At 27.6% G+C, this 21,168-nt stretch overlaps 1 protein-coding gene, 1 long non-coding RNA gene and 1 other non-coding gene across 4 annotated transcripts in view; 1 reads left to right on the forward strand and 2 right to left on the reverse strand.

Annotated features, from left to right (window-relative positions):
* LOC116038066 (NACHT, LRR and PYD domains-containing protein 3-like) overlaps nucleotides 1-21,168 on the reverse strand; it is a 1,733,742-nt gene that overhangs the window by 1,289,035 nt on the left and 423,539 nt on the right. The window lies entirely within an intron of this gene.
* LOC118495143 lies at nucleotides 4,422-16,897 on the forward strand. Of its 2 annotated transcripts, none has more exons than XR_004897464.1 (2): nucleotides 4,422-4,457; nucleotides 16,758-16,897. It is a non-coding gene; the product is annotated as an uncharacterized LOC118495143 (long non-coding RNA). The 2 variants fall into 2 exon arrangements; XR_004897465.1 differs by lacking the exon at nucleotides 4,422-4,457 and adding an exon at nucleotides 5,005-5,040.
* On the reverse strand, nucleotides 14,108-14,180 carry trnaa-agc. Its single transcript has one exon. It is a non-coding gene; the product is annotated as a tRNA-Ala (tRNA).

Raw genomic sequence — 21,168 nt, forward strand, 5'->3', positions numbered from 1 at the left:
AAAGTCATAGTATAGTTTGACGAAAAAAGTTTTTAAAAAAGTCAGTATAGTATGTTGAAAAAAGTCATAAAAAGACATAGTATAGTATGTCAAAAAAATCATAGTATAGTTTGTTGAAAAAAGTTATTAAAAAAGTCATAGTATAGTATGTTCAAAAAAGTCATAGTATAGTTTGTCGAAAAAAGTTATTAAAAAAAGTCATAGTATAGTATGTTCAAAAAACTCATAGTATAGTTTGTCGAAAAAAGTTATTAAAAAAAGTCATAGTATAGTTTGCCGAAAAAAGTTATTAAAAAAAGTCATAGTATAGTTTGTTGAAAAAAGTTATTAAAAAAAGTCATAGTATAGTTTGCCGAAAAAAGTCATAAAAAGTCATAGTATAGTATGTTAAAAAAGTCATAGTATAGTTTGTCGATAAAAGTTACTGAAAAAGTCATAGTATAGTATGTCGACAAAAGTCATAGTATAGTTTGTCGAAAAAAGTTATTAAAAAAGTCATAGTATAGTATGTTCAAAAAAGTCATAGTATAGTTTGTCGAAAAAAGTTATTAAAAAAAGTCATAGTATAGTATGTTCAAAAAAGTCATAGTATAGTTTGTCGAAAAAAGTTATTAAAAAAAGTCATAGTATAGATTGTTGAAAAAAGTTATTAAANGTTCAAAAAAGTCAAAAAATTCATAGTATAGTTTGTTGAAAAAGTCATAGTATAGTATGTCAAAAAAAGTCATAAAAAGTCATAGTATTGTATTTCGAAAGAAGTCTTAAAAAAAGTGATAATTTGAAATTTCGGTTGTAAAGCAACAAACACAAGTCAAAAACAGGGATCCTCTGGAGAATGTGGGCATCGATCCCACTACCTCTTACATGCTAAGCAAGCACTCTACCATTTGAGCTAATTCCCCTATAGGTAAGCTGGATTAAAAGTCAGAAAAATTCATAGTATAGTTTGTTGAAAAAAGTTATTAAAAAAGTCATAGTATAGTATGTCGAAAAATGTCATAGTATAGTTTGTCGATAAAAGTTTACTGAAAAAGTCATAGTATAGTATGTCAAAAAAATCATAGTATAGTTTGTTGAAAAAAGTCATAGTATAGTTTGTCGAAAAAGTTATTAAAAAAGTCATAAAAAGACAGTGCAGCATGGCGAAAAAAGTCATAAAAAGTCATAGTATAGTATGTTAAAAAAGTCATAGTATAGTTTGACGAAAAAAGTTAAAAAAGTCATAGTATAGTTTGCCGAAAAAAGTCATAAAAAGTCATAGTATAGTATGTTAAAAAAGTCATAGTATAGTTTGACGAAAAAAGTTAAAAAAGTCATAGTATAGTTTGTCGAAAATAGTTTTAAAAAAGTCATAGTATAGTAATGTTGAAAAAAGTCATAAAAAGACATAGTATAGTATGTAAAAAAAATCATAGTATAGTTTCTTGAAAAAAGTCATAGTATAGAGTGTCAAAAAAAGTCATAGTATAGTTTGTCGAAAAAACTTTTAAAAAAAGTCATAGTATAGTATGTCGAAAAAAAGTCATAGTATAGTTTGTCGAAAAAAGTTATTAAAAAAAGTCATAGTATAGTATTTTCAAAAACGTCAAAAATTCAGAGCATAGTAAGTCAAAAAAAATTCATAGTATAGTTTGTTGAAAAAAGTCATAGTTAATTCAAAAAAGTCATAAAAAGTCATAGTCTAGTATTTCGAAAGAAGTAAAAAAAAAACTGATAATTTGAAATTTCGGTTGTGAAGCAACAAGAAACAAACAAGTCAAAAACAGGGATCCTCTGGGGGTCCTCTGGAGAATGTGGGCATCGATCCCACTACCTCTTACATGCTAAGCAAGCGCTCTACCATTTGAGCTAATTCCCCTATAGGTAACATGGATTAAAAGTCAAAAAAATTCATAGTATAGTTTGTTGAAAAAAGTTATTAAAAAAAGTCATAGTATAGTATTTTGAAAAAAGTCATAAAAAGACATAGTGAAGCATGTCGAAAAAAGTCATAGTATAGTATGTCGAAAAAAGTCATTGTATAGTTTGTCGAAAAAAGTTATTAAAAAAGTCATAGTATAGTATTTTGAAAAAAGTCATAAAAAGACATAGTGCAGCGTGGCGAAAAAAGTCATAGTATAGTATGTCGAAAAAAGTCATAAAAAGATAGTGTAGTATGTCGAAAAATGTCATAGTATAGTTTGTCGATAAAAGTTACTAAAAAAGTCATAGTATAGTATGTTAAAAAAGGCAGTATAATTTGTCGAAAAAAGTTAAAAAAAAGTCATAGTATAGTTTGTCGAAAAAAGTTTTTAAAAAGTCATAGTATAGTATGTTGAAAAAAGTCATAAAAAGACATAGTATAGTAAGTCAAAAAAATTCATAGTATAGTTTGTTGAAAAAAGTCATAGTATAGAGTGTCAAAATAAAGTCATAAAAAGTCATAGTATAGTATTTCGAAAGAAGTCATTAAAAAAGTGATAATTTGAAATTTCGGTTGTAAAGCAACAAGAAACAAACACAAGTCAAAAACAGGGATCCTCTGGGGGTCCTCTGGAGAATGTGGGCATCGATCCCACTACCTCTTACATGCTAAGCAAGCGCTCTACCATTTGAGCTAATTCCCCTATAGGTAAGATGGATTAAAAGTCAGAAAAATTCATAGTATAGTTTGTTGAAAAAAGTTATTAAAAAAAGTCATAGTATAGCATGTCGAAAAAAGTCATTGTATAGTTTGTCGAAAAAAGTTATTAAAAAAGTCATAGTATAGTATTTTGAAAAAAGTCATAAAAAGACATAGTGCAGCATGGCGAAAAAAGTCATAGTATAGTATGTCGAAAAAAGTCATAAAAAGACAGTGTAGTATGTCGAAAAATGTCATAGTATAGTTTGTCGATAAAAGTTACTGAAAAAGTCATAGTATAGTATGTCGAAAAAAGTCATAAAGTCATATATAGTATGTCGAAAAAATTCATAGTATAGTTTGTCGAAAAAAGTTATAAAAAGACATAGTATAGTATGTCATAACAATTCACAGTATAGTTTGTCAAAAAAAAGTTATTAAAAAAGTCAGTATAGTATGTCGAAAAAAGTCATAAAAATACAGTATAGTATGTCGAAAAATGTCATAGTATAGTTTGTCGAAAAAAGTTACTAAAAATGTCATAGTATAGTATGTTAAAAAAGTCAGTATAATTTGTCGAAAAAAGTTAAAAAAGTCATAGTATAGTTTGTCGAAAAAAGTTTTTAAAAAGTCATAGTATAGTATGTTGAAAAAAGTCATAAAAAGACATAGTATAGTAAGTCAAAAAAATTCATAGTATAGTTTGTTGAAAAAAGTCATAGTATAGAGTGTCAAAATAAAGTCATAAAAAGTCATAGTATAGTATTTCGAAAGAAGTCATTAAAAAAGTGATAATTTGAAATTTCGGTTGTTAAGCAACAAGAAACAAACACAAGTATCCTCTGGGGGTCCTCTGGAGAATGTGGGCATCGATCCCACTACCTCTTACATGCTAAGCAAGCGCTCTACCATTTGAGCTAATTCCCCTATAGGTAAGATGGATTAAAAGTCAGAAAAATTCATAGTATAGTTTGTTGAAAAAAGTTATTAAAAAAAGTCTATAGTATAGCATGTCGAAAAAAGTCATTGTATAGTTTGTCGAAAAAAGTTATTAAAAAAGTCATAGTATAGTATTTTGAAAAAAGTCATAAAAAGACATAGTGAAGCATGTCGAAAAAAGTCATAGTATAGTATGTCGAAAAAAGTCATTGTATAGTTTGTCGAAAAAAGTTATTAAAAAAGTCATAGTATAGTATTTTGAAAAAAGTCATAAAAAGACATAGTGCAGCGTGGCGAAAAAAGTCATAGTATAGTATGTCGAAAAAAGTCATAAAAAGACAGTGTAGTATGTCGAAAAATGTCATAGTATAGTTTGTCGATAAAAGTTACTGAAAAAGTCATAGTATAGTATGTCGAAAAAAGTCATAAAAAGTCATAGTATAGTATGTCGAAAAAATTCATAGTATAGTTTGTCGAAAAAAGTTATAAAAAGACATAGTATAGTATGTCATAACAATTCACAGTATAGTTTGTCAAAAAAAATGCTAAGCAAGCGCTCTACCATTTGAGCTAATTCCCCTATAGGTAAGATGGATTAAAAGTCAGAAAAATTCATAGTATAGTTTGTTGAAAAAAGTTATTAAAAAAAGTCATAGTATAGTATGTCGAAAAAAGTCATTGTATAGTTTGTCGAAAAAAGTTATTAAAAAAGTCATAGTATAGTATTTTGAAAAAAGTCATAAAAAGACATAGTGCAGCATGGCGAAAAAAGTCATAGTATAGTATGTCGAAAAAAGTCATAAAAAGACAGTGTAGTATGTCGAAAAATGTCATAGTATAGTTTGTCGATAAAAGTTACTGAAAAAGTCATAGTATAGTATGTCGAAAAACGTCATAGTATAGTTTGTCGAAAAAAGTTATTAAAAAAGTCATAGTATAGTATGTTCAAAAAAGTCATAGTATAGTTTGTCGAAAAAAGTTAGTAAAAAAAGTCATAGTATAGTATGTTCAAAAAAGTCATAGTATAGTTTGTCGAAAAAAGTAATTAAAAAAAGTCATAGTATAGTATGTTCAAAAAAGTCAAAAAAATTCATAGTATAGTTTGTTGAAAAAAGTCATAGTATAGTATGTCAAAAAAAAGTCATAAAAAGTCATAGTATTGTATTTCGAAAGAAGTCTTAAAAAAAGTGATAATTTGAAATTTCGGTTGTAAAGCAACAAACACAAGTCAAAAACAGGGATCCTCTGGAGAATGTGGGCATCGATCCCACTACCTCTTACATGCTAAGCAAGCACTCTACCATTTGAGCTAATTCCCCTATAGGTAAGCTGGATTAAAAGTCAGAAAAATTCATAGTATAGTTTGTTGAAAAAAGTTATTAAAAAAGTCATAGTATAGTATGTCGAAAAATGTCATAGTATAGTTTGTCGATAAAAGTTACTGAAAAAGTCATAGTATAGTATGTCAAAAAAAATCATAGTATAGTTTGTTGAAAAAAGTCATAGTATAGTTTGTCGAAAAAAGTTATTAAAAAAGTCATAAAAAGACAGTGCAGCATGGCGAAAAAAGTCATAAAAAGTCATAGTATAGTATGTTAAAAAAGTCATAGTATAGTTTGACGAAAAAAGTTAAAAAAGTCATAGTATAGTTTGCCGAAAAAAGTCATAAAAAGTCATAGTATAGTATGTTAAAAAAGTCATAGTATAGTTTGACGAAAAAAGTTAAAAAAGTCATAGTATAGTTTGTCGAAAATAGTTTTTAAAAAAGTCATAGTATAGTAATGTTGAAAAAAGTCATAAAAAGACATAGTATAGTATGTAAAAAAAATCATAGTATAGTTTCTTGAAAAAAGTCATAGTATCAGAGTGTCAAAAAAAGTCATAGTATAGTTTGTCGAAAAAAAACTTTTAAAAAAAGTCATAGTATAGTATGTCGAAAAAAAGTCATAGTATAGTTTGTCGAAAAAAGTTATTAAAAAAAGTCATAGTATAGTATTTTCAAAAACGTCAAAAATTCAGAGCATAGTAAGTCAAAAAAAATTCATAGTATAGTTTGTTGAAAAAAGTCATAGTATAGTATGTCAAGAAAAAGTCATAAAAAGTCATAGTCTAGTATTTCGAAAGAAGTAAAAAAAAAACTGATAATTTGAAATTTCGGTTGTGAAGCAACAAGAAACAAACAAGTCAAAAACAGGGATCCTCTGGGGGTCCTCTGGAGAATGTGGGCATCGATCCCACTACCTCTTACATGCTAAGCAAGCGCTCTACCATTTGAGCTAATTCCCCTATAGGTAACATGGATTAAAAGTCAAAAAAATTCATAGTATAGTTTGTTGAAAAAAGTTATTAAAAAAAGTCATAGTATAGTATTTTGAAAAAAGTCATAAAAAGACATAGTGAAGCATGTCGAAAAAAGTCATAGTATAGTATGTCGAAAAAAGTCATTGTATAGTTTGTCGAAAAAAGTATTAAAAAGTCATAGTATAGTATTTTGAAAAAAGTCATAAAAAGACAGTGCAGCGTGGCGAAAAAAGTCATAGTATAGTATGTCGAAAAAAGTCATAAAAGCATAGTGTAGTATGTCGAAAAATGTCATAGTATAGTTTGTCGATAAAAGTTACTAAAAAGTCATAGTATAGTATGTTAAAAAAGCAGTATAATTTGTCAAAAAAAGTTAAAAAGTCAGTATAGTCAATAAAAAAGTATAGTTTGTCGAAAAAAGTTTTAAAAAGTCATAGTATAGTATTTTGAAAAAAGTCAAAAAAGACATAGTAAGTAAGTCAAAAAAATTCATAGTATAGTTTGTTGAAAAAAGTCATAGTATAGTATGTCAAAATAAAGTCATAAAAAGTCATAGTCTAGTATTTCGAAAGAAGTCATAAAAAAGTGATAATTTGAAATTTCGGTTGTGAAGCAACAAGAAACAAACAAGTCAAAAACAGGGATCCTCTGGGGGTCCTCTGGAGAATGTGGGCATCGATCCCACTACCTCTTACATGCTAAGCAAGCGCTCTACCATTTGAGCTAATTCCCCTATAGGTAAGATGGATTAAAAGTCAGAAAAATTCATAGTATAGTTTGTTGAAAAAAGTTATTAAAAAAGTCAGTATAGTATTTTGAAAAAAGTCATAAAAAGACATAGTGAAGCATGTCGAAAAAAGTCATAGTATAGTATGTCGAAAAAAGTCATTGTATAGTTTGTCGAAAAAAGTTATTAAAAAAGTCATAGTATAGTATTTTGAAAAAAGTCATAAAAAGACATAGTGCAGCGTGGCAAAAAAAGTCATAGTATAGTATGTCGAAAAAAGTCATAAAAAGACAGTGTAGTATGTCGAAAAATGTCATAGTATAGTTTGTCGATAAAAGTTACTGAAAAAGTCATAGTATAGTATGTCGAAAAAAGTCATAAAAGTCATAGTATAGTATGTCGAAAAAATTCATAGTATAGTTTGTCGAAAAAAGTTATAAAAAGACATAGTATAGTATGTCATAACAATTCACAGTATAGTTTGTCAAAAAAAATGCTAAGCAAGCGCTCTACCATTTGAGCTAGTTCCCCTATAGGTAAGATGGATTAAAAGTCAGAAAAATTCATAGTATAGTTTGTTGAAAAAAGTTATTAAAAAAAGTCATAGTATAGTATGTCGAAAAAAGTCATTGTATAGTTTGTCGAAAAAAGTTATTAAAAAAGTCATAGTATAGTATTTTGAAAAAAGTCATAAAAAGACATAGTGCAGCATGGCGAAAAAAGTCATAGTATAGTATGTCGAAAAAAGTCATAAAAAGACAGTGTAGTATGTCGAAAAATGTCATAGTATAGTTTGTCGATAAAAGTTACTGAAAAAGTCATAGTATAGTATGTCGAAAAACGTCATAGTATAGTTTGTCGAAAAAAGTTATTAAAAAAGTCATAGTATAGTATGTTCAAAAAAGTCATAGTATAGTTTGTCGAAAAAAGTTAGTAAAAAAAGTCATAGTATAGTATGTTCAAAAAAGTCATAGTATAGTTTGTCGAAAAAAGTAATTAAAAAAAGTCATAGTATTGTATTTCGAAAGAAGTCTTAAAAAAAGTGATAATTTGAAATTTCGGTTGTAAAGCAACAAACACAAGTCAAAAACAGGGATCCTCTGGAGAATGTGGGCATCGATCCCACTACCTCTTACATGCTAAGCAAGCACTCTACCATTTGAGCTAATTCCCCTATAGGTAAGCTGGATTAAAAGTCAGAAAAATTCATAGTATAGTTTGTTGAAAAAAGTTATTAAAAAAGTCATAGTATAGTATGTCGAAAAATGTCATAGTATAGTTTGTCGATAAAAGTTACTGAAAAAGTCATAGTATAGTATGTCAAAAAAAATCATAGTATAGTTTGTTGAAAAAAGTCATAGTATAGTTTGTCGAAAAAAGTTATTAAAAAAGTCATAAAAAGACAGTGCAGCATGGCGAAAAAAGTCATAAAAAGTCATAGTATAGTATGTTAAAAAAGTCATAGTATAGTTTGACGAAAAAAGTTAAAAAAGTCATAGTATAGTTTGCCGAAAAAAGTCATAAAAAGTCATAGTATAGTATGTTAAAAAAGTCATAGTATAGTTTGACGAAAAAAGTTAAAAAAGTCATAGTATAGTTTGTCGAAAATAGTTTTTAAAAAAGTCATAGTATAGTAATGTTGAAAAAAGTCATAAAAAGACATAGTATAGTATGTAAAAAAAAATCATAGTATAGTTTCTTGAAAAAAGTCATAGTATAGAGTGTCAAAAAAAAGTCATAGTATAGTTTGTCGAAAAAACTTTTAAAAAAAGTCATAGTATAGTATGTCGAAAAAAAGTCATAGTATAGTTTGTCGAAAAAAGTTATTAAAAAAAGTCATAGTATAGTATTTTCAAAAACGTCAAAAATTCAGAGCATGTAAGTCAAAAAAAATTCATAGTATAGTTTGTTGAAAAAAGTCATAGTATAGTATGTCAAGAAAAAGTCATAAAAAGTCATAGTCTAGTATTTCGAAAGAAGTAAAAAAAAAACTGATAATTTGAAATTTCGGTTGTGAAGCAACAAGAAACAAACAAGTCAAAAACAGGGATCCTCTGGGGGTCCTCTGGAGAATGTGGGCATCGATCCCACTACCTCTTACATGCTAAGCAAGCGCTCTACCATTTGAGCTAATTCCCCTATAGGTAACACGGATTAAAAGTCAAAAAAATTCATAGTATAGTTTGTTGAAAAAAGTTATTAAAAAAAGTCATAGTATAGTATTTTGAAAAAAGTCATAAAAAGACATAGTGAAGCATGTCGAAAAAAGTCATAGTATAGTATGTCGAAAAAAGTCATTGTATAGTTTGTCGAAAAAAGTTATTAAAAAAGTCATAGTATAGTATTTTGAAAAAAGTCATAAAAAGACAGTGCAGCGTGGCGAAAAAAGTCATAGTATAGTATGTCGAAAAAAGTCATAAAAAGATAGTGTAGTATGTCGAAAAATGTCATAGTATAGTTTGTCGATAAAAGTTACTAAAAAAGTCATAGTATAGTATGTTAAAAAAGGCAGTATAATTTGTCGAAAAAAGTTAAAAAAAGTCATAGTATAGTTTGTCGAAAAAAGTTTTTAAAAAGTCATAGTATAGTATGTTGAAAAAAGTCATAAAAAGACATAGTATAGTAAGTCAAAAAATTCATAGTATAGTTTGTTGAAAAAAGTCATAGTATAGAGTGTCAAAATAAAGTCATAAAAAGTCATAGTATAGTATTTCGAAAGAAGTCATTAAAAAAGTGATAATTTGAAATTTCGGTTGTAAAGCAACAAGAAACAAACACAAGTCAAAAACAGGGATCCTCTGGGGGTCCTCTGGAGAATGTGGGCATCGATCCCACTACCTCTTACATGCTAAGCAAGCGCTCTACCATTTGAGCTAATTCCCCTATAGGTAAGATGGATTAAAAGTCAGAAAAATTCATAGTATAGTTTGTTGAAAAAAGTTATTAAAAAAAGTCATAGTATAGCATGTCGAAAAAAGTCATTGTATAGTTTGTCGAAAAAAGTTATTAAAAAAGTCATAGTATAGTATTTTGAAAAAAGTCATAAAAAGACATAGTGCAGCATGGCGAAAAAAGTCATAGTATAGTATGTCGAGAAAAGTCATAAAAAGACAGTGTAGTATGTCGAAAAATGTCATAGTATAGTTTGTCGATAAAAGTTACTGAAAAAGTCATAGTATAGTATGTCGAAAAAAGTCATAAAGTCATATATAGTATGTCGAAAAAATTCATAGTATAGTTTGTCGAAAAAAGTTATAAAAAGACATAGTATAGTATGTCATAACAATTCACAGTATAGTTTGTCAAAAAAAAGTTATTAAAAAAGTCAGTATAGTATGTCGAAAAAAGTCATAAAAATACAGTATAGTATGTCGAAAAATGTCATAGTATAGTTTGTCGAAAAAAGTTACTAAAAATGTCATAGTATAGTATGTTAAAAAAGTCAGTATAATTTGTCGAAAAAAGTTAAAAAAGTCATAGTATAGTTTGTCGAAAAAAGTTTTTAAAAAGTCATAGTATAGTATGTTGAAAAAAGTCATAAAAGACATAGTATAGTAAGTCAAAAAATTCATAGTATAGTTTGTTGAAAAAAGTCATAGTATAGAGTGTCAAAATAAAGTCATAAAAAGTCATAGTATAGTATTTCGAAAGAAGTCATTAAAAAAGTGATAATTTGAAATTTCGGTTGTTAAGCAACAAGAAACAAACACAAGTCAAAAACTCTGGGGGTCCTCTGGAGAATGTGGGCATCGATCCCACTACCTCTTACATGCTAAGCAAGCGCTCTACCATTTGAGCTAATTCCCCTATAGGTAAGATGGATTAAAAGTCAGAAAAATTCATAGTATAGTTTGTTGAAAAAAGTTATTAAAAAAGTCATAGTATAGCATGTCGAAAAAAGTCATTGTATAGTTTGTCGAAAAAAGTTATTAAAAAAGTCATAGTATAGTATTTTGAAAAAAGTCATAAAAGACATAGTGAAGCATGTCGAAAAAAGTCATAGTATAGTATGTCGAAAAAAGTCATTGTATAGTTTGTCGAAAAAAGTTATTAAAAAAGTCATAGTATAGTATTTTGAAAAAAGTCATAAAAGACATAGTGCAGCGTGGCGAAAAAAGTCATAGTATAGTATGTCGAAAAAAGTCATAAAAAGACAGTGTAGTATGTCGAAAAATGTCATAGTATAGTTGTCGATAAAAGTCATGAAAAAGTCATAGTATAGTATGTAAAAAAAAATCATAGTATAGTTTTTTGAAAAAAGTCATAGTATAGAGTGTCAAAAAAAAGTCATAGTATAGTTTGTCGAAAAAACTTTTAAAAAAAGTCATAGTATAGTATTTTCAAAAACGTCAAAAATTCAGAGCATAGTAAGTCAAAAAAAATTCATAGTATAGTTTGTTGAAAAAAGTCATAGTATAGTATGTCAAGAAAAAGTCATAAAAAGTCATAGTCTAGTATTTCGAAAGAAGTAAAAAAAAAACTGATAATTTGAAATTTCGGTTGTGAAGCAACAAGAAACAAACAAGTCAAAAACAGGGATCCTCTGGGGGTCCTCTGGAGAATGTGGGCATCGATCCCACTACCTCTTACATGCTAAGCAAGCACTCTACCATTTGAGCTAATTCCCCTATAGGTAACATGGATTAAAAGTCAAAAAAATTCATAGTATAGTTTGTTGAAAAAAGTTATTAAAAAAAGTCATAGTATAGTATTTTGAAAAAAGTCATAAAAAGACATAGTGAAGCATGTCGAAAAAAGTCATAGTATAGTATGTCGAAAAAAGTCATTGTATAGTTTGTCGAAAAAAGTTATTAAAAAAGTCATAGTATAGTATTTTGAAAAAAGTCATAAAAAGACATAGTGCAGCGTGGCAAAAAAAGTCATAGTATAGTATGTCGAAAAAAGTCATAAAAAGACAGTGTAGTATGTCGAAAAATGTCATAGTATAGTTTGTCGATAAAAGTTACTGAAAAAGTCATAGTATAGTATGTCGAAAAAAGTCATAAAAAGTCATAGTATAGTATGTCGAAAAAATTCATAGTATAGTTTGTCGAAAAAAGTTATAAAAAGACATAGTATAGTATGTCATAACAATTCACAGTATAGTTTGTCAAAAAAAATGCTAAGCAAGCGCTCTACCATTTGAGCTAGTTCCCCTATAGGTAAGATGGATTAAAAGTCAGAAAAATTCATAGTATAGTTTGTTGAAAAAAGTTATTAAAAAAAGTCATAGTATAGTATGTCGAAAAAAGTCATTGTATAGTTTGTCGAAAAAAGTTATTAAAAAAGTCATAGTATAGTATTTTGAAAAAAGTCATAAAAAGACATAGTGCAGCATGGCGAAAAAAGTCATAGTATAGTATGTCGAAAAAAGTCATAAAAAGACAGTGTAGTATGTCGAAAAATGTCATAGTATAGTTTGTCGATAAAAGTTACTGAAAAAGTCATAGTATAGTATGTCGAAAAACGTCATAGTATAGTTTGTCCAAAAAAGTTATTAAAAAAGTCATAGTATAGTATGTTCAAAAAAGTCATAGTATAGTTTGTCGAAAAAAGTTAGTAAAAAAGTCATAGTATAGTATGTTCAAAAAAGTCATAGTATAGTTTGTCGAAAAAAGTTAGTAAAAAAAGTCATAGTATAGTATGTTCAAAAAAGTCATAGTATAGTTTGTCGAAAAAAGTTAGTAAAAAAAGTCATAGTATAGTATGTTCAAAAAAGTCATAGTATAGTTTGTCGAAAAAAGTTAGTAAAAAAAGTCATAGTATAGTATGTTCAAAAAAGTCAAAAAAATTCATAGTATAGTTTGTTGAAAAAAGTCATAGTATAGTATGTCAAAAAAAAGTCATAAAAAGTCATAGTATTGTATTTCGAAAGAAGTCTTAAAAAAAGTGATAATTTGAAATTTCGGTTGTAAAGCAACAAACACAAGTCAAAAACAGGGATCCTCTGGAGAATGTGGGCATCGATCCCACTACCTCTTACTTGCTAAGCAAGCACTCTACCATTTGAGCTAATTCCCCTATAGGTAAGCTGGATTAAAAGTCAGAAAAATTCATAGTATAGTTTGTTGAAAAAAGTTATTAAAAAAGTCATAGTATAGTATTTTGAAAAAAGTCATAAAAAGACAGTGCAGCATGGCGAAAAAAGTCATAGTATAGTATGTCGAAAAAAGTCATAAAAAGACAGTGTAGTATGTCGAAAAATGTCATAGTATAGTTTGTCGATAAAAGTTACTGAAAAAGTCATAGTATAGTATGTTAAAAAAGTCAGTATAATTTGTCGAAAAAGTTAAAAAAGTCATAGTATAGTTTGTCGAAAAAAGTTAAAAAAAAGTCATAGTATAGTTTGTCGAAAAAAGTTTTTAAAAAGTCATAGTATAGTATGTTGAAAAAAGTCATAAAAAGACATAGTATAGTAAGTCAAAAAAATTCATAGTATAGTTTGTTGAAAAAAGTCATAGTATAGAGTGTCAAAATAAAGTCATAAAAAGTCATAGTATAGTATTTCGAAAGAAGTCATTAAAAAAGTGATAATTTGAAATTTCGGTTGTAAAGCAACAAGAAACAAACACAAGTCAAAAACAGGGATCCTCTGGGGGTCCTCTGGAGAATGTGGGCATCGATCCCACTACCTCTTACATGCTAAGCAAGCGCTCTACCATTTGAGCTAATTCCCCTATAGGTAAGATGGATTAAAAGTCAGAAAAATTCATAGTATAGTTTGTTGAAAAAAGTTATTAAAAAAAGTCATAGTATAGCATGTCGAAAAAAGTCATTGTATAGTTTGTCGAAAAAAGTTATTAAAAAAGTCATAGTATAGTATTTTGAAAAAAGTCATAAAAAGACATAGTGCAGCATGGCGAAAAAAGTCATAGTATAGTATGTCGAGAAAAGTCATAAAAAGACAGTGTAGTATGTCGAAAAATGTCATAGTATAGTTTGTCGATAAAAGTTACTGAAAAAGTCATAGTATAGTATGTCGAAAAAAGTCATAAAGTCATATATAGTATGTCGAAAAAATTCATAGTATAGTTTGTCGAAAAAAGTTATAAAAAGACATAGTATAGTATGTCATAACAATTCACAGTATAGTTTGTCAAAAAAAAGTTATTAAAAAAGTCAGTATAGTATGTCGAAAAAAGTCATAAAAATACAGTATAGTATGTCGAAAAATGTCATAGTATAGTTTGTCGAAAAAAGTTACTAAAAATGTCATAGTATAGTATGTTAAAAAAGTCAGTATAATTTGTCGAAAAAAGTTAAAAAAGTCATAGTATAGTTTGTCGAAAAAAGTTTTTAAAAAGTCATAGTATAGTATGTTGAAAAAAGTCATAAAAAGACATAGTATAGTAAGTCAAAAAAATTCATAGTATAGTTTGTTGAAAAAAGTCATAGTATAGAGTGTCAAAATAAAGTCATAAAAAGTCATAGTATAGTATTTCGAAAGAAGTCATTAAAAAAGTGATAATTTGAAATTTCGGTTGTAAAGCAACAAGAAACAAACACAAGTCAAAAACAGGGAAGATCCTAAGGCTCTCTGGAGAATGTGGGCATCGATCCCACTACCTCTTACATGCTAAGCAAGCGCTCTACCATCTGAGCTAATTCCCCTATAGGTAAGATGGATTAAAAGTCATAAAAATTCATAGAATAGTATGTTGAAAAAAGTTAAAAAAGTCATAGTATAGTCTGTCGAAAAAACTTAAAAAAAAGTCATAGTATAGTTTGTTGAAAAAAGTTATTAAAAAAAGTCATAGTATAGTATGTCGAAAAAAGTCATTGTATAGTTTGTCGAAAAAAGTCATAAAAAGTCATAGTATAGTATGTCGAAAAAATTCATAGTATAGTTTGTCGAAAAAAGTTATAAAAAGACATAGTATAGTATGTCGAAAAAAGTCATCAAAATACAGTATAGTATGTCGAAAAATGTCATAGTATAGTTTGTCGAAAAAAGTTACTAAAAAAGTCATAGTATAGTATGTTAAAAAAGTCAGTATAATTTGTCGAAAAGTTAAAAAAAGTCATAGTATAGTTTGTCGAAAAAAGTTTTTATAAAGTCATAGTATAGTATGTTGAAAAAAGTCATAAAAAGACATAGTATAGTAAGTCAAAAAAATTCATAGTATAGTTTGTTGAAAAAAGTCATAGTATAGAGTGTCAAAAAAAAGTCATAAAAAGTCATAGTATAGTATTTCGTAAGAAGTCATTAAAAAAGTGATAATTTGAAATTTCGGTTGTAAAGCAACAAGAAACAAACACAAGTCAAAAACAGGGATCCTCTGGGGGTCCTCTGGAGAATGTGGGCATCGATCCCACTACCTCTTACATGCTAAGCAAGCGCTCTACCATTTGAGCTAATTCCCCTATAGGTAAGATGGATTAAAAGTCAGAAAAATTCATAGTATAGTTTGTTGAAAAAAGTTATTAAAAAAAGTCATAGTATAGCATGTCGAAAAAAGTCATTGTATAGTTTGTCGAAAAAAGTTATTAAAAAAGTCATAGTATAGTATTTTGAAAAAAGTCATAAAAAGACATAGTGCAGCATGGCGAAAAAAGTCATAGTATAGTATGTCGAGAAAAGTCATAAAAAGACAGTGTAGTATGTCGAAAAATGTCATAGTATAGTTTGTCGATAAAAGTTACTGAAAAAGTCATAGTATAGTATGTCGAAAAAAGTCATAAAAAGTCATAGTATAGTATGTCGAAAAAATTCATAGTATAGTTTGTCGAAAAAAGTTATAAAAAGACATAGTATAGTATGTCATAACAATTCACAGTATAGTTTGTCAAAAAAAAGTTATTAAAAAAGTCATAGTATAGTATGTCGAAAAAAGTCATAAAAATACAGTTATAGTATGTCGAAAAATGTCATAGTATAGTTTGTCGAAAAAAGTTACTAAAAAAGTCATAGTATAGTATGTTAAAAAAGTCAGTATAATGTGTCGAAAAAAGTTAAAAAAGTCATAGTATAGTTTGTCGAAAAAAGTTTTTAAAAAGTCATAGTATAGTATGTTGAAAAAAGTCATAAAAAGACATAGTATAGTAAGTCAAAAAAATTCATAGTATAGTTTGTTGAAAAAAGTCATAGTATAGAGTGTCAAAATAAAGTCATAAAAAGTCATAGTATAGTATTTCGAAAGAAGTCATTAAAAAAGTGATAATTTGAAATTTCGGTTGTAAAGCAACAAGAAACAAACACAAGTCAAAAACAGGGAAGATCCTAAGGCCCTCTGGAGAATGTGGGCATCCATCCCACTACCTCTTACATGCTAAGCAAGCGCTCTACCATTTGAGCTAAATCCCCTATAGGTAAGATGGATTAAAAGTCATAAAAATTCATAGAATAGTATGTTGAAAAAAGTTAAAAAAGTCATAGTATAGTCTGTCGAAAAAACTTTAAAAAAAAAAGTCATAGTATAGTTTGTTGAAAAAAGTTATTAAAAAAAGTCATAGTATAGTATGTCGAAAAAAGTCATTGTATAGTTTGTCGAAAAAAGTCATAAAAATTCATAGTATAGTATTTCGAAAGAAGTCATAAAAAAAGTGATAATTTGAAATTGAAAACACAAGTCAAAAACAGGGATCCTCTGGGGGTCCTCTGGAGAATGTGGGCATCGATGCCACTACCTCTTACATGCTAAGCCAGCGCCCTACCATTTGAGCTAATTCCCCTATAGGTAACATGGATTAAAAGTCAAAAAAATTCATAGTATAGTTTGTTGAAAAAAGTTATTAAAAAAAGTCATAGTATAGTATTTTGAAAAAAGTCATAAAAAGACATAGTGAAGCATGTCGAAAAAAGTCATAAAAAGACAGTGTAGTATGTCGAAAAATGTCATAGTATAGTTTGTCGATAAAAGTTACTGAAAAAGTCATAGTATAGTATGTCAAAAAAAGTCATAGTATAGTTTGTCGAAAAAAGTTATTATAAAAGTCATAGTATAGTATGTTCAAAAAAGTCATAGTATAGTTTGTCGAAAAAAGTTATTAAAAAAAGTCATAGTATAGTATGTTCAAAAAAGTCAACAAAATTCATAGTATAGTTTTTTGAAAAAAGTCATAGTATAGAGTGTCAAAAAAAAAGTCATAAAAAGTCATAGTATAGTATTTCGAAAGAAGTCGTAAAAAAAGTGATAATTTGAAATTTCGGTTGTAAAGCAACAAGAAACAAACACAAGTCATAAACAGGGAAGATCCTAAGGCCCTCTGGAGAATGTGGGCATCGATCCCACTACCTCTTACATGCTAAGCAAGCACTCTACTATTTGAGCTAATTCCCCTATAGGTAACATGAATTAAAAGTCATAAAAATTCATAGCATAGTTTGTTAAAAAAGTTATTAAAAAAAGTCATAGTATAGTATGTCGAAAAAAGTCATTGTATAGTTTGTCGAAAAAAGTTATTAAAGAAGTCATAGTATAGTATTTTGAAAAAAGTCATAAAAAGACATAGTGCAGCATGGCGAAAAAAGTCATAGTATAGTATGTCGAAAAAAGTCATAAAAAGACAGTGTAGTATGTCGAAAAATGTCATAGTATAGTTTGTCGATAAAAGTTACTGAAAAAGTCATAGTATAGTATGTCGAAAAAAGTCATAAAGTCATAGTATAGTATGTCGAAAAAATTCATAGTATAGTTTGTCGAAAAAAGTTATAAAAAGACATAGTATAGTATGTCATAACAATTCACAGTATAGTTTGTCAAAAAAAATGCTAAGCAAGCGCTCTACCATTTGAGCTAATTCCCCTATAGGTAAGATGGATTAAAAGTCATAAAAATTCATAGAATAGTATGTTGAAAAAAGTTAAAAAAGTCATAGTATAGTCTGTTGAAAAAAGTTATTAAAAAAAGTCATAGTATAGTATGTCGAAAAAAGTCATTGTATAGTTTGTCGAAAAAAGTTGTTAAAAAAGTCATAGTATAGTATTTTGAAAAAAGTCATAAAAAGACAGTGCAGCATGGCGAAAAAAGTCATAGTAGAGTATGTCGAAAAAAGTCATAAAAAGACAGTGTAGTATGTCGAAAAATGTCATAGTATAGTTTGTCGAAAAAAGTTATTAAAAAAGTCATAGTATAGTATGTTCAAAAAAGTCATAGTATAGTTTGTCGAAAAAAGTTAGTAAAAAAAGTCATAGTATAGTATGTTCAAAAAAGTCATAGTATAGTTTGTCGAAAAAAGTAATTAAAAAAATTCATAGTATAGTATGTTCAAAAAAGTCAAAAAAATTCATAGTATAGTTTGTTGAAAAAAGTCATAGTATAGTATGTCAAAAAAAAGTCATAAAAAGTTATAGTATAGTATTTCGAAAGAAGTCATAAAAAAAGTGATAATTTGAAATTTCGGTTGTAAAGCAACAAGAAACAAATACAAGTCAAAAACAGGGATCCTCTGGGGGTCGTATGGAGAATGTGGACATCGATCCCACTACCTCTTACATGCTAAGCAAGCGCTCTACCATTTGAGCTAATTCCCCTATAGGTAACATGGATTAAAAGTCAAAAAAATTCATAGTATAGTTTGTGGAAAAAAGTTATTAAAAAAAGTCATAGTATAGTATTTTGAAAAAAGTCATAAAAAGACATAGTGCAGCATGGCGAAAAAAGTCATAGTATAGTATGTCGAAAAAGTCATAAAAAGACAGTGTAGTATGTCGAAAAATGTCAGTATAGTTTGTCGATAAAAGTTACTGAAAAAGTCATAGTATAGTATGTCGAAAAAAGTCATAAAAAGTCATAGTATAGTATGTCGAAAAAATTCATAGTATAGTTTGTCGAAAAAAGTTATAAAAAGACATAGTATAAGTATGTCATAACAATTCACAGTATAGTTTGTCAAAAAAAAGTTATTAAAAAAGTCATAGTATAGTATGTCGAAAAAAGTCATAAAATACAGTATAGTATGTCGAAAAATGTCATAGTATAGTTTGTCGAAAAAAGTTACTAAAAAAGTCATAGTATAGTATGTTAAAAAAGTCAGTATAATTTGTCGAAAAAAGTTAAAAAAGTCATAGTATAGTTTGTCGAAAAAAGTTTTTAAAAATTCATAGTATAGTTTGTTGAAAAAAGTCATAGTATAGAGTGTCAAAAAAAAGTCAGAAAAAGTCATAGTATAGTATTTCGAAAGAAGTCATTAAAAAAGTGATAATTTGAAATTTCGGTTGTAAAGCAACAAGAAACAAACACAAGTCAAAAACAGGGAAGATCATAAGGCCCTCTGGAGAATGCAGGCATCGATCCAACTACCTCTTACATGCTAAGCAAGCGCTCTACCATTTGAGCTACTTCCCCTATAGGTAAGATGGATTAAAAGTCATAAAAATTCATAGTATAGTTTGTTGAAAAAAGTCATAAAATGTCATAGTATAGTTTGTCGAAAAAAGTTACTAAAAAAGTCATAGTATAGTATGTTAAAAAAGTCAGTATAGTTTGTCGAAAAAAGTTAAAAAAGTCATAGTATAGTTTGTCGAAAAAAGTTTTTAAAAAAGTCATAGTATAGTATGTTGAAAAAAGTCATAAAAAGACAGTATAGTATGTCAAAAAAATTCATAGTATAGTTTGTTGAAAAAAGTTATTAAAAAATTCATAGTATAGTTTGTTGAATATAGTTTGCCGAAAAAAAGTCATAGTATGGTTTGTTGAAAAAATGTAAAAAAGTCATAGTGTAGTCTGTCGAAAAAACTTTTTAAAAAAGTCATAGTATAGTCTGTCGAAAAAAGTCATAAAAAGAAATAGTATAGTATGTCGAAAAAAGTTATTAAAAAAGTCATAGTATAGTCTGTCGAAAAAAGTCATAAAAAGAAATAGTATAGTATGTCGAAAAAAGTTATTAAAAAAGTCATAGTATAGTATGTTCAAAAAAGTCAAAAAAATCATAGTATAGTTTGTTGAAAAAAAGTCATAGTATAGTATGTCAAAAAAAGTCATAAAAAGACAGTATAGCATGTCAAAAAAATTCATAGTACAGTTTGTCGAAAAAAGTCATAATAACTCATAGTATAGTATGTCGAAAAAATTCATAGTATAGTTTGTCGAAAAAAGTTATAAAAAGACATAGTATAGTATGTCATAACAATTCATAGTATAGTTTGTCAACAAAAGTTATTAAAAAAGTCATAGTATATTATGTCGAAAAAAGTCATAAAAATACAGTATAGTATGTCGAAAAATGTCATAGTATAGTTTGTCGAAAAAATTTACTAAAAAAGTCATAGTATAGTATTTTGAAAAAAGTCATAAAAAGACATAGTGCAGCATGGCGAAAAAAGTCATAGTATAGTATGTCGAAAAAAGTCATAAAAAGACAGTGTAGTATGTCGAAAAATGTCATAGTATAGTTTGTCGATAAAAGTTACTGAAAAAGTCATAGTATAGTATGTCGAAAAACGTCATAGTATAGTTTGTCGAAAAAAGTTATTAAAAAAGTCATAGTATAGTATGTTCAAAAAAGTCATAGTATAGTTTGTCGAAAAAAGTTAGTAAAAAAAGTCATAGTATAGTATGTTCAAAAAAGTCATAGTATAGTTTGTCGAAAAAAGTAATTAAAAAAAGTCATAGTATAGTATTTTGAAAAAAGTCATAAAAAGACATAGTGCAGCATGGCGAAAAAAGTCATAGTATAGTATGTCGAAAAAAGTCATAAAAAGACAGTGTAGTATGTCGAAAAATGTCAGTATAGTTTGTCGATAAAAGTTACTGAAAAAGTCATAGTATAGTATGTCGAAAAAAGTCATAAAGTCATAGTATAGTATGTCGAAAAAATTCATAGTATAGTTTGTCGAAAAAAGTTATAAAAAGACATAGTATAGTATGTCATAACAATTCACAGTATAGTTTGTCAAAAAAAATGCTAAGCAAGCGCTCTACCATTTGAGCTAATTCCCCTATAGGTAAGATGGATTAAAAGTCATAAAAATTCATAGAATAGTATGTTGAAAAAAGTTAAAAAAGTCATAGTATAGTCTGTTGAAAAAAGTTATTAAAAAAAGTCATAGTATAGTATGTCGAAAAAAGTCATTGTATAGTTTGTCGAAAAAAGTTGTTAAAAAAGTCATAGTATAGTATTTTGAAAAAAGTCATAAAAAGACAGTGCAGCATGGCGAAAAAAGTCATAGTAGAGTATGTCGAAAAAAGTCATAAAAAGACAGTGTAGTATGTCGAAAAATGTCATAGTATAGTTTGTCGAAAAAAGTTATTAAAAAAGTCATAGTATAGTATGTTCAAAAAAGTCATAGTATAGTTTGTCGAAAAAAGTTAGTAAAAAAAGTCATAGTATAGTATGTTCAAAAAAGTCATAGTATAGTTTGTCGAAAAAAGTAATTAAAAAAATTCATAGTATAGTATGTTCAAAAAAGTCAAAAAAATTCATAGTATAGTTTGTTGAAAAAAGTCATAGTATAGTATGTCAAAAAAAAGTCATAAAAAGTTATAGTATAGTATTTCGAAAGAAGTCATAAAAAAAGTGATAATTTGAAATTTCGGTTGTAAAGCAACAAGAAACAAATACAAGTCAAAAACAGGGATCCTCTGGGGGTCGTATGGAGAATGTGGACATCGATCCCACTACCTCTTACATGCTAAGCAAGCGCTCTACCATTTGAGCT

The sequence above is a fragment of the Sander lucioperca genome, chromosome 5 (assembly GCF_008315115.2).
Source record: "Sander lucioperca isolate FBNREF2018 chromosome 5, SLUC_FBN_1.2, whole genome shotgun sequence".
NCBI classification, from domain to species: Eukaryota; Metazoa; Chordata; class Actinopteri; order Perciformes; family Percidae; genus Sander; species Sander lucioperca.